This window comes from Meriones unguiculatus, chromosome 5, assembly GCF_030254825.1.
Source record: "Meriones unguiculatus strain TT.TT164.6M chromosome 5, Bangor_MerUng_6.1, whole genome shotgun sequence".
In the NCBI taxonomy this organism is placed as follows: domain Eukaryota; kingdom Metazoa; phylum Chordata; class Mammalia; order Rodentia; family Muridae; genus Meriones; species Meriones unguiculatus.
Genome location: NC_083353.1, coordinates 44,304,431 through 44,312,814, shown reverse-complemented (window position 1 = coordinate 44,312,814; position 8,384 = coordinate 44,304,431). Strand labels below are relative to the sequence as shown.

General features: G+C 41.6%; 1 pseudogene; it reads left to right on the top strand.

The window, feature by feature from the left end:
• The first annotated feature begins 1,053 nt into the window (after positions 1-1,053).
• On the top strand, positions 1,054-1,984 carry LOC132653967 (vomeronasal type-1 receptor 90-like; annotated as a pseudogene).
• The last annotated feature ends 6,400 nt before the right edge of the window (positions 1,985-8,384 follow it).

The following is an 8,384-nucleotide window of genomic DNA, read 5'->3' as shown; positions in this document are numbered from 1 at the left end:
TTCCTTTTCCATACATGACAGGAAAAATTACAACACCTTGTCTTCCTGTTTAAGAAAGGTGAAAGAAAATATAAACAGGCACCTTGATTTGTTTTGTATTTACTTATTTGAAGTGTGTGTGTGTGTTATGTCTGTGTGTATATCAGTGTGTTGTTTGCATGTGCAGTGCTCACAGAGGGCAGAATTTGGCATGTAAACATGTATTCTAAATGTGTGCTTATCACTGAGCCGTCTCTCTGGGCCAAACATGTATTTTACAGGAAATACTCTATCTAACCTCTTCATCAGCATTTCTAATATAAATTAACTCAAGATTTATTTAATTTTATTTTTAATTACTTGTTTGCATAGTATGGGAATGAGCACAGGTGCCCTAGAGGCCAGATGAGGTCATTCATGCCCTGTCGCTGCAGTGACAGGTTGATGTGAGCCAGTTGATTTAGGTGCTGGAACTGAACTCAATGGCTCTGTCAGACTAGCCAGAGCTCTTAACTTCCAAGCCGTGGCTTCAGGCTCCTCTCTCTGCTCTTGCTGTGGCTGTGACTTTACTATCTGCTTTCTGCTCCTGACTTCACCTCTCATGAACTGTGGACTATGACCTGAGAGTTAAGCCAAATAAACCCTGTCCTCCTCTAAGCCAGTTTTGGTTATGGTGTTTTAGTGCAGCAACGGAAACAGAATGGGAAAATTATCAAAACTTTTGAAGCTTTTTCTATACCTGATAAGATGACAAAACAAGAACCAGTCAATGCCCCTGAAAACCTCAAAATGAGGCAGTGGTGGGGAATCATTGCTATAATACATGATCATTTTAATGCACAGGAAACTTGAAGCAGCAAGGGAGCCCATCTATAGGTACACAATCCAGGCATGACTGACAATGAGGGGGTTTGGACCTCAGGAAAACTTGAGTACTGAGGCTGTATTGGGCTGGGTCCACCAATATTCCTAAAGGCAATAGTGTTTGGTACCAATGTTGCTGTTACTGTTTGTGATGAATAATTTCTCTTGCCTTTCTTCTCAGATGTTTACTTTAGTTCCTTGTCTCATACAATGAGAAGAATCAAGACCCTTTATGGAGTTGTTGACACATTATACATTTTTCTCTGAGGTAGGCATTGGGATCTCCTTCAACATTATCCTCTTCCTCTTCCACCTTTTTGAGTTCCTTCTTGAAAGCAGGCTCCGGATCATTGACCCACTCATCAGTATCTTGGCCCTCATCCACCTTGGGATGCTAACAGTCATTGGATTTGCAACTGCTGACATTCTTGGATCTCAGAATATGTGGAATGACATCAAGTGTAACTCCCTTGTCCACTTGCACAGGCTTTTGAGAGGCCTCTCTCTTTGTGCCACCTGCCTGCTGAGCATCCTTCAGGCCATCATCCTCAGCCCCAGAACCTCCTGTCTGGCAAAGTTCAAACCTAAATCCCCACAGCAGAGCCTGTGCCCCCGTCCTGTGCTGTGGGCCTTCTACATGTCCTGTGGTGCTCACTTCTCCTTCTCCTATGTTGCTGAGTACAATGTCACCTCACATGGTCTCATATTTGTCACAGAATCTTGCATTATTTTACCTATGGGGTATAGCAGCAGACACTTATTTTCCATACTGAGGATATTTCGAGATGTGTCCTTTCTAGGTCTCATGGCCCTCTCTAGTGGGTACATGGTGGCTCTCTTATGCAGACACAAGAAGCAGGCTCAGGGCCTTCACAGAACCAGCCTTTCTGCAAAAGCGTCCCCAGTGCAAAGGGCCACCTGTATGATCCTGCTGCTCATGAACTTCTTTGTCCTGATGTACTGTATGGACTGCATCATATCTGCCTCCAGACTGATTCAGGATAATGACCCAGTCCACCACACAATCCACATGATGGTCTCCAATGGCTATGCCATTGTCAGCCCCTTGCTGTTCATTGGCACTGAGAAACGAATTGCTGGCTTCTTACAATCCTTGGTGGGGAGGACAGCACATGCTTAACTAGTGAGAAAAAGATAAGTTCACTTAAGGAGCCAACTGACAGATGCTTGCTGACAGATGGTGAATCCCGGCCTCGTGCTCATGCTCCTCCACAGAAGTGAAAAAATGATTCCTGCTTTGTTAAACTGCTTCTTTTGAAATGTGGGTTACATCTGTAGGTATTTGAGGCAAATGTCTTCATGTGCATTTCTGCTTGGTGTCAGCAGGGGACACCTGTTACACTTCACAGATTAGGGTGCTCTGTGTACTTATCAATGAGCGGAACTGTATAGCACTTTTTTTTAATTTTAATTTTTATTTTTAGTTACAATTTGCTAACTCTGTGTCCCAGCTGTATCCTGCTCCCTCATTCCTTCCCCCTCCCCAACTCCCTCCCTGGTCTCCTCCCTGCTCCTTTCCAAGTCCACTGATAGGGGAGGACGTCCTCCCCTTTCATTTGACCCTGTTTTATCAGGTATCTTCAAGGCTGGCTGAAAAGTCCTCCTCTGTGGCCTAACAGGACTGCTCCTCCCCTGGGGGGTGTAGTCAAAGAACCTGCCCTTGAGATCCTGTTAGAAATAGTCCTTGTTCCCCTTACTTTGGAATACTACTTGGTTATTGAGCTACCACTGTTCACATCCGAGCAGAAGTTGTAGGTTATATCCATAGATGGTCCTTGGTTGTCACTTGAGTTTTTCATCTCGGCCATTCTGATGGGTGTAAGGTGAAATCTCAGGGTCGTTTCGATTTGCATTTCCCTAATGGCTAATGATGTTGAGCATTTCTTTAAGTGTTTCTCTGCCATTCGATGTTCCTCTTTCAAGAATTCTCTGTTTAGCTCCGTTCCCCATTTTTTAATTGGATTACTTGGTTTATTGCTTTTCTGCTTCTTTAGTTCTTTATATATACTGGATATTAGCCCTCTGTCAGATAAAGGGTTGGTGAAGATTCTTTCCCAATCTGTAGGCAGTCGTTTTGTTTTGATGACAGTGTCTTTTGTTTTACAGAAGCTTTTCAGTTTCATGAGGTCCCATTTATTGATTGTTGCTCTTAGAGCCTGTGCTGTTTGTGTTCTGTTCAGGAAGTTTTCTCCTGCCACAATGAGTTCTAGGCAGTTCCCCACTTTTTTCCCAACTGATTTAGAGTATCTGGTTTTATGTTGAGGTCCTTGATCCACTTCAACTTTAGTTTTGTGCAGGGTGATAAATATGGATCTATTTTCATTTTTCTGCATGTAGACATCCTGTTGTTCTAGCACCATTTGTTGAAGATGCTGTCTTTTCTCCATTGAATGGATTTTGCTTCTTTGTCAAGTATCGAGTATTCATAGGTGTGTGGGTTTATTTTTGGGTCTTCTATGTGGTTCCATCGAAACTCCTATCTGTTTCTATGCCAATACCATGCAGTTTTTATTACTGTTGCCCTGTAGTACAGCTTGAGATCAGGGTTGGAAATACCTCCAGATGATCTGTTGTTGTACAGGATCATTTTGGAGATTCTGGGTTTTTTGTTTTTCCATATGAAGCTGACAATCTTTTTTTCAAGGTCTGTAAAGAATTAAGTTGGTTTTTGATGGGAATTGCATTGAATCTGTAGATTGCTTTCGGCAGTATGGCCATTTTCACAATGTTAATCCTACCAATCCATGAGCACGGGGGATCTTTCCATCTTCTGATATCTTCTTCGATTTCTTTCTTCAGAGACTTGAAGTTTTTCTCAAACAGGTCGTTCACTTGCTTGGTTAGAGTCACACCAAGGTACTTTATGTTATAAGTGGCTATTGTGAAGGGTATTGTTTCCCTAGTTTCTTTCTCAGCCTTTTTTGTCTTTGGTATACAGGAGGGCTTCTGATTTTTTTGAGTTGATTTTGTATCCTGCCACTTTGCTGAAGGTGTTTATCAGCTGAAGGATTCTCTGGTTGAATTTTTGGGGTCGCTCATGTATACTATCATATCATCTGCAAATAGTGACACTTTGACCTCTTCCTTTCCGATTTGTATCCCCTTGATCTCCTTTAGTTGTCTTATTGCTCTGGCTAGTACTTCAAGTACTATGTTGAAGAGATATGGAGACCATGGGCAGCCTTGTCTTGTCCCTGATTTCAGTGGGATTGACTTAAGTTTCTCTCCATTGAGTTTGATGTTGGCTATAGGCTTGCTGTATATTGCTTTTACTATCTTTAGGTATGTGCCTTGTATCCCTGATCTCTCCAAGACTTTAAACATGAATGGGTGTGGTACTTTGCCAAATGCTTTTTCGGAATCTAGGGAGATGATCATGTGGTTTTTCTCCTTCAGTTTATTTGTGTGGTGGATTACATTGATGGATTTCTGTATGTTGAACCACCCTAGCATGCCTGTGATGAAACCTACTTGGTCATGGTGGATGATATCTTTGATGTGTTCTTGGATTTGGTTTGCAAGTATTTTATTGAGTATTTTTGCATCAATGTTCATAAGAGAGATAGGTCTGAAGTTCTCTTTTTCTGTTGGATCTTTGTGTGGTTTAGGTATCAAGGTGACTGTGGCTTCATAGGATGAGTTTGTAGTGTTCCTTCTGTTTCTATTTTGTGGAATAGTTTGAGGAGAAGTGGTGTTAGCACTTCTTTGAAGGTCTTGTAGAATTTTGCGCTGAAGCCATCTGGTCAAAGGCTTTTTTTGGAGGTGAGACTGTTAATGACTGCTTCAATTTCCTTGGGAGATATAGGGCTATTCAGTCTTTCTACCTGATATTGGCTTAATTTTCGTAGATGGAATCTGTCAAGACAATTATCCATTCATTTAGATTTTCAAATTTTGTGGCATATAGGCTTTTGTAGTATGACCTAATAATTGTTTGGATTTCCTCAGTGTCTGTAGTCATGTCCCCATTTTCATTTCTAATTTTGCTGATTTAGATAGTTTCTCTCTGCTTTTTAGGTAGTTTGGCTAAGGGTTTGTCTATCTTGTTGATTTTCTCAAAGAACTAGCTTCCTGTTTCATTGATTCTTTGAACAGTTTATTTGTTTCTAATTGATTGATTTCAGCCCTGAGTTTGATTATTTCCAGCCGTCTGCTCCTCTTGGGTGTATCTTTTTTTTTTTTTTCCTGTGTTTTCAGTTGGGCCATTTAGTTGTTTGTATGTGATGTTATGAATTTCTTCTTGCAGGCACTTAGTGCTATAAATTTTCCTCTGAGCACTGCTTTCAATGTGTCCCATAAATTTGGGTATGTTCTGCCTTCATTTTCATTGAATTCTAGGAAGACTTTAATTTCTTTCTTTATTTCTTCCTTAACACAGCTCTCATTGAGTAGTAAGTTGTTCAGTTTCCATGTGTGTGTCGACTTTTTGTTGTTTCTGTTGTTGTTGATATCCAGCTTTAGTCCATGGTGGTCAGATAGTATACAAGTGATTTTTTTCAATATTTTTGTATCTGTTGAGGCTTGCTTTGTGACCCACTATACGGTCTGTTTTGGAGAAGGTTCCCTGTGGTGCTGAAAAGAAGGTGTTCTCTTTTGAGTTTGGGTGCAATGATCTGTAGACATCTATTAGGTCCATTTGATTTAGGGATTCTGTGAGTGCTCTTATTTCCCTATTTGGTGTCTGTCTAGTTGATCTGTCCCTTGATGAGTGTGGGGTGTTGAAGTCTCCCCACTATTAAGGTATTAGGATCAATGTATGATTTAAGCTTTAATAATGTTTCATTTACGAATGTAGGTGATCTTGTATTTGGGGCATAGATATTCAAGATTGTGATGTCCTCTTCGTGGATTTTTCCTTTGATGAGAATATAGTGGCCCTCCTTATCTTTTTTGATTAACTTTGGATGAAAGTCTATTTTATTAGATATTAGGATGGCTACTCCAGCTTGTTTTCTGGTACCATTTGCTTGAAAATCGTTTTTCCAGCCCTTTACTCTGAGGTAGTGTTTATCTTTGTTGCAGAGGTGTGTTTCTTGGATGCAAGAGAATGTTGGATCCTGTTTCCGCAACCATTCTGTTAGCCTGTGTCTTTTTATTGGCGAGTTGAGTCCATTGATATTGATAGATAATAGTGACCAATGCATGTTAGTTCCTTTTGTAATGGAGTCGGTGATCTTACCCTGTTTCATTGGTTGTTTTCTTTTCATTTTTGTTGGGATATTATCGGTATGCCCTGTTTTCTTGGGTGAAGTTGTTTTCGTTGGATTGGAGTTTTCCTTCTAGTATCTTCTGTAGGGCTGGTTTGCTGTGTAGATATTGCATAAATTTAGTTTTGTGATGGAATATTTTGTTTTCTCCATCTATGTTGATTGAAAGCTTTGAGGGTATAGTAGTCTGGGTTGACATTTTTGATCTCTTAGTGTCTCCATGATACTTGCCCAGGCCCTTCTGGCTTTCATAGTTTCTGATGAGAAGTCCCGTGTGATTCTGGTAGGTCTACCTTCATATGTCACTTTGCCTTTTTCCCTTGCTGCTTTTAATATCTTTTCTTTGTTTTGTAGATTTAGTGTTTTGACTATGATGTTACATGATGTGTTTCTTTTCTGGTCTAGTCTATTTGGTGTTCTGTAGGCCTCTTGTATATTTATGGACATCTCTTTCTTTAAGTTGGGAAAATTTTCTTCTATGATTTTCTTGAAAATATTTTCTGGACCTTGGAGCCTGGAGTCTTCTTTTTCATCAGTTCCTATTATTCTTAGAGTTTGTCTTTTCATAGCGTCCTTGATTTCTTGGATATTTTGTGATTGGAACTTTTCTGATTTTACTTTTTCTTTGAGAGAAGTATCAATTTCTGCAAGTGTGTCTTCAGCTCCAGAGATTCTCTCTTCCATCTCTTGTATTTTGTTGGTGATGCTTACTTTTGTGGTTCCTTATTTTTTCTCCAAGTTCTCCAGCTCAAGGGTTTTCTCAGTTTGTGTTTTCTTTATTGATTCTAATTCTGTTTTCATGACTTGCACCATTTCATCTGTTTGAATTTGGATTCCTGTCTCTCCACAATGGTCTCTATTTCTTTGTTCATTTCATTTTTATATGCCACTAATTTTGTCTCTACTTGTGCCTCTATTTGTTTGGCTATGTTTGCCCCTGTTTCTTTAAGGATTTTCTCTATTTCTTCTTTCTTTACCTCCATTTGACTGGCCAACTCTTTGAAAGATTTGTTCATTTCCTCCTTATGACCTCGAATAATTGGGTAAGCATGGCTTTAAAGTCATTATCCTGTGCTTCTGATGAATTAGAGTATCCATCAATTTTGGGGTTTGCTGGTGAAGTCATGATGTCCTGATGTATGTTGGAAGTGTTCTTTCGCCTACCCCTGGCCATTGGTTTATCTGAAACCTTCCATGTTTGTTTTTGGATTCTGCAGATTAGACTGGTACTGTCTCTCTCTGGTGTCTGGAGAGTTCTTCAGGAAGCTGAGAGAGGTCCTGTGTCCTCAGTGTGTGCTGAGGACTAGCTGTACCTGTGGGAGAAAAGTACACAGGCGCAAACGGGGCAAATGCAGGCATGTGTGTGAGTGCGGGCTCGAGTGTGTGTGTGTGTGTGTGTGTATCTGTGTGTGTCTGTGGAAGTGTTTGTGTGTGGAAGTGTGCTTGGACATATGTGTCGAGGGACAGAGTGATGGCTGATGATCGCAAATGCAGGCGCGTGCCTGCCTTCATGCTCGTATGTGTGTGTGTGTAAGTGTGCGTGGACATATGTGTTGAGGGACAGAGTGATGGCTGATGTTGAACCCTTGAGTGTGTGGGAGGGGCTCTGCACTGTATATGTCGCAGGCGCTAGTGATGATCACAGTGCAATTTCTGGCATTAATTGCTTTAACCTCTCAATTAGACCCACAGAGTAGGAACTTCAATGTCCCAAGTGCCCCTCTGTTTCCCAAAGTGGGTATATGGGTGAGAGGGGGTTCGATGCCTGGTTTCTGTTTTAGAAGGACCCAGGATCTGGGGATCTGCAGATTCTCAAGGGTGCACTCACTTACAGGCAGGTCACTCAGCAGAGATCGGGGTGTCCAGGCTCTCTGCTCTCTGGTTTGGCCCTGCTTCTTTGATATGCACTGCCAGCTCCATGCTGCTGTCACTGCCAGTCTATGAGGTCTTGCTGCAGCTGGAGATTTCAAGGTGGTCACGTCAGGGTAACCAGGACCTCTGTTCTCTGATTTGGCCCTGGTTAGTCTTAAACTGGAGGGCTGATGTGCCCCTCCAGCTCAGTGCTGCTCTGCTGCCAGGAAGCTCCACTGTAACTAGAGACTGGGTTGCTAATCCAGATGCTTTCTGGGAAGTCCTGGGGTCTCTTCATTGTGCTCTCCAAGCTTGGGAGGCCCAGTGCCTCGTGTGCCTAGGTTGTATGGGGTTTCTGTCTGGTTTTGGTGAGTATATAACGTATTCTCTGACAGTGTGGTATGGGCGGGCCTGTACCATCAGTGATAGCGATCCTGCGGAGGTAGTATGGCGTCTAGCAGA